Source organism: Rosa rugosa, chromosome 7 (genome assembly GCF_958449725.1).
Source record: "Rosa rugosa chromosome 7, drRosRugo1.1, whole genome shotgun sequence".
In the NCBI taxonomy this organism is placed as follows: domain Eukaryota; kingdom Viridiplantae; phylum Streptophyta; class Magnoliopsida; order Rosales; family Rosaceae; genus Rosa; species Rosa rugosa.
In genome coordinates, this window is record NC_084826.1 from 41,116,986 (window position 1) to 41,122,063 (window position 5,078).

Genomic DNA, 5,078 nt, shown 5'->3' on the forward strand with positions numbered 1-5,078 from the left:
TCTATTGCTTGCCTCCCTCTACATTTCATGTAGTCTGCTACATACACTGCATGAAGGAGTACAGTCAGCGAATAGACGATCTGGAACAACTGAATCTATAGAATCCGCTGAATCATCACTCGACACATATATGACTTCCACCCCGACAGACACATGGAAAATCACAGACATGCTTCTAATAACCTAGAGGCATTTTCATACAAATAAAATTAGATCAAATCCCCCCTTCTTTCTAAACTTTTTAAATTCCACTCAAGAACACATATATAGACAGATAAAACCCAAAACCTCACAATACCATTTAATCTGATCTCTATCCTAGAAACATGCTTCTTCTTTTTTTCCCAAAACAAAATTATCTTTCCTTCAGATCTAGTTTGTATTATCAAGAACTTAGACCATACCTTGAATATTTCAAAATCAATTCAAATACAGAAAACCAAACCTAGAAAATTTACACCATTTATGCCTAAACCACACTACCACAAATATGGGCTAAGGATACTAATCTATCCCCACTTTTAGGCCAATGGTGACAACATGGTCTTATTATCACATATTCAATCTTATTATACGTTTGAGTAGTGGAGCATCACTATTCCAATATCCCACCAATACCGACAATGGTGTAAATGATCACTTTTAATCTACACTGTTGTTGTTCATTCCGCAAAGACAAACGCAATGAATAGTTAAATTTCGATTTTGCCCTTGATACTGTTAGTTATTGCCAGTGGTGTATGGATAAGTATAGGAGTAAGGTCTCGAAGCCTCTATCTACTTCCAGATCGTGAACTGAGCCAGCAAGATCAACAGCGGAAAAAGCTTGGTAGGGTATTTGAGAACGGGGGAAGTAGAAAAAGAAGGAGAAGAGAAAATAAACCGAGTGGAAGGTATTTGTCGGAATACAATTTGTCGTCTTCTTCTTCTTCTTCGCCTACTGTTATTACTGTCTCTCTTTGAAGTGATCTAACTCTCAGAATATCTGTGTTTGAGGTATGAGTTTCTTCTTTTGCTTGATGTTATTGATGACGATAGTTTATATACGGATGAGGAGGAATTAGTCTGAGTTTACCCAATTCGTCTTTTTTGTGGGTTTGGAAAGGGAGGAATGAGCCATGGCCACGGGTTGGAAGCCATTGACGTCTCCATCTTCTTTCCGTTACCAAATCTAGAAACTTGGGCTTTGGAATTTAGATTGAAATCAATTCAGTCTAAGGCTCTAAGGTAAGCTCAAACCCATCCATGGTGGTAATTTCGAGGATTGCCTAATTAAGGTCTGAAATTGGGGAAGACGAGAAGAATGGAGCTGGAGTTTGGCTGCAGATCCTTTAGGTGGGTATTGATCAAGGTCATAGGCACGTTGGAGTGGGTACAGAGAACTAGCTTCTCAAAGGTTTATTTGGATAATCAGGTGAGTGAGAACCCACTTCATATATCCCTCAATTAAATATGGAGATTGTGAAGTTCTATTGTTTACATATGTTAAGAGTTGTTGTAATTGTATGATAGCGAGGGATTAAGGAGATTGCCATCTAAAGTGGTCTGTGCTTTGGGTTCATCTGTTTCTTTTGCTTTGCCTCATTTGTTTTGGATTTTGTGTTCATATTATATACATCTAAGTCTAACATAGCCGGCATCATAAGACAGATTTTGTGGCTATTTGCTGCAGTTTTTTCGTAGCTTTGCCAACTCACTGGTGGGTTTGGCTCATCTCTATATTCAACTATATAAGATACAATTACCTTTCATTTTTGTGCATTTGGAGTTTCATTTTACAACTGTCATGGCAACTATGACAGAAGTTTAGTTTTTGCTAATGTTTCTATTAATGGTTTTCAAGATTATGAGGAGATGTGATAGTTTTATCATAATAATGGTTTGTATGGAATCCCTTTCTAACTTCAGTTAATTTGATTATTATGCAGCTCAATTCAAGTTTCTGTGACAGTCTAAAGAGAATCAAAGAGGGTCTACATTGGAGGTTTTTAAAAAATTGGTTGCAGGTACAACTCTCCTTTAATGCTCTTAGATATTCAATTTATATGTTGTTGGCTTCTCCAGTTCCGAAATCTGTTATTGGATATTCATGTATAATTCTATTTTAATCCTCAATGAAAATTTGAAGGCTCTTCATTGATTTTTTTAGTCTATGCATTTTTCTTATTTCTTTGCAGCTCTTACACTTTTTTTTTTTTTTTTGGCAAACTACAGCTCCTACATTTTGATTGTTAGTTCCCCAACAATCTGTCCAAGTTGGATTTGTTGCCATGTTCAAGGTATGCCTCCCTTTCTGTATTTACATTTCAGCTAGGGTTGTGGGATTCATTTTATTGAGTAGTGAAAAGAGTGACATTTGACTCTTTCAGCATGTTCATGAATTTTTTAGATCTGTGAAAATTTTCCTTTTTATTTTTTATTATGTGAATTTATTTCACTGTTTCGCTGACTTTTCAGAGAAGAAGTTGACAGTGGGATAATTGTTTTCTGACATGTCTTTATCTTCCGTGTTGGTAGCTTTATCTATTACTGTTATATAGGGGTGATAATTTTTATTGTGTAATTCTATCTCAAATTACTGCGGCATTCTTTTGTATAATCTGTTATATTGGTTCTTCTATTGTTGTTCAATTGGCTCCCAGAACTAATCCCAGGTGAGTTCTAAAGCATTGATTTCTGATTCTCAATTTCTTCGTGAGATTTGCCTGATTTTCAGGAAAATAGTTGGTTATTTGTGGTTTTGTGCGCAGTTATAGTTCTTCATTTTTGTCCAGTAAAATTTGGTTTTGTTAGTTTTCTTGGTAGTTTTCATGTTTTTTGAGCTTAAAATCTGATTTTCTTATATGTTTTGATGGCATAGTGTTCTGATTTGGTTTCTTGGCTATTTGGGATTTGCAGGGTTGCAGTTGGTGATGGCTCTTATTGGTGTGAGTCGGCTAATTTTCAGATACATATCTTTCTTCCTTCTCATTTTGCACGAGGTCAGTTTAGTCTGAACTTTATCAATTGGAAGTTGAACTCATAAATGGATCCATTTCAAACTTCTTATTTTGTATATGTTAATGAACATACCACATCTGAATAATGTTCTTTCATTATCATTTATCTTCTCTTATGTAGGCTGCAATAGTCGCAAGTTCAGATGAGTTAGTGAAGGAATTTTTGAAAGTTGCTCAATTGCGTTGACAACAACGACACCCACCCTCACAGGTATTAACAAATCTATTCACACATTTAGAGCGCATTCACCATAGTTTGAAAACGCATTATCTAGATTGATTTGGCTTATCTTTCAATATGGTTAATCAGTAAATGAAGCTACTTCTTCATTTAGTAATTTGGTGTCCATATACATACGTAACTGTTAATGAATATTTGATAAAGCTCCTTTCAGTTGTTTAATGCTTATATATGGATGACCTTTAAAATGGTTAGTTCATTATTTGATTAATTATTTGTTAGGTCTGCTTTGTTGTTTCGGTTTCAGCTGATGGATTTGGTCCCTTACTTGATTTTTCGTTGCAAGATGGAATATGAAATGCTAATATTACATACAGAATGACCTAACTGTTTCTCTTTCACCTTATTTTTATTGGATTGCAGCACTGGTTTTTCTCATAAATGCTTACTACTGTAAGCTTTTATTGAATTTCCTTGTAGATCTGACATTTGTGATGGTCTTCAATGTGACTGTGTTCATAATACCACCATTCATATATATTGTTGTATAATTGCAAGTGCTTAAAAACATGAATAGAACACTATTGTTCAATATAACCTAGTTTTTAGCTTCAGATTTTACCCTCTATGTGTCAACCATGCAGATAGATGTTCAATTTATGAGCTCGAACCAGCTTTTACTACAGAAATACATAATCAATGTGAATGATAATTGTTTGTTTTAAGTTTCTTCCCCGAGAGAAATGTCATTGCAAGTGGGTACTTTCTGGCTAACTTGTGGATTTTTCTGCTTGTAGGAGAAAGAAATGGACTTTGTACACTGTACTTGCAGTTCAGTGATGAAACGAGAGAGAGATGAGAGCAATATCGGGTTTCAATCATATGAAAGAAGACAGTAGTCACCTTTGGAATCTTCTAGTCTAGGAGGATTTGTATTTAGATGTTATAATATTCAAAATAATTAAGTTTTCCATGAATTTTTTTTTTTTTTTTTAAAAGATGAAATATAGTCACCAATAAAATTGGTGTGGTGCTAATTATAGTGATTGGGTATGGCTGACTATTCCACCAATTACGACATTGGTGTCTTGATCCATACTCACCAATCAGGATGAACAGTACTAAACAGTGCTGGCACCAACAAAATGATAGTGACCCATGGGTGTTTGTCACGGGATCTTTAGCAACCCCTAAACCAATGGTGACTGGGCTGGTGTGTATTGCCTTTACACACCATTCATTGGTGGTTTGAAGCCCAACACACACCATTAACAAAAGTGTGTAAAGCCCATGTTTGTGGTAGTGCCATATCAGCAACAGTAACCAATTTCATCTTCATTCAAAGATAATAACATGAAGTAGAGAATATAAACCTAAGTGTTATGATATCTATCGTAAAGCTCGAGGGATGTTGTGAAATTTTAATTAAAACTCGCAAGCGCACGAATCGTCGTTAGTATAGGGTGCAAGTACGAGGTCGTTCCAACTGAGGATTGATAATCAATTTAAACCCTAACTCAATTAATCCAAACACAAAATCACATAAACAATCAAGCAAAAGAAGATATTGATTTTTGGGTTTTTTGAATAAACAAATAATTTGAGAATTAAAGAAACAAACAAATAATGATAAAACCTAGGGTTTCCGAATCAACCACTAACAATCCTATTTATGTTTCAATGCAATTAACAGATTCTTTTGTTTCTTTTGATGACAATTCCCGTATCTAAGTCCAGGTACGGCACTTAGACCATAGCTTTCCTTAAGTGTATGATTCTCTCCAGGTACGGCAGAGGTCGTATATCCTAACATGCAATTTATCCAGGTACGGCATAAATTTAACACTTAGGACTCATTACATTCTAGAAAACAAGAGAATCATGCAAACCATTACTTC

At 35.1% G+C, this 5,078-nt stretch overlaps 1 long non-coding RNA gene across 6 annotated transcripts; it reads left to right on the forward strand.

Annotated features, from left to right (window-relative positions):
- Positions 1 to 767: 767 nt before the first annotated feature.
- LOC133719958 (uncharacterized) lies at positions 768 to 4,207 on the forward strand. 6 transcript variants are annotated; one of them, XR_009851583.1, is made up of 5 exons: positions 768 to 893; positions 1,106 to 1,414; positions 1,929 to 2,279; positions 2,899 to 2,981; positions 3,121 to 3,958. It is a non-coding gene; the product is annotated as an uncharacterized LOC133719958 (long non-coding RNA). The 6 variants fall into 6 exon arrangements; XR_009851581.1 differs by adding an exon at positions 3,978 to 4,207 and having other exon boundaries at positions 773 to 1,414; positions 3,121 to 3,210; XR_009851580.1 differs by having other exon boundaries at positions 773 to 1,414; positions 1,929 to 2,006; positions 2,215 to 2,279.
- The last annotated feature ends 871 nt before the right edge of the window (positions 4,208 to 5,078 follow it).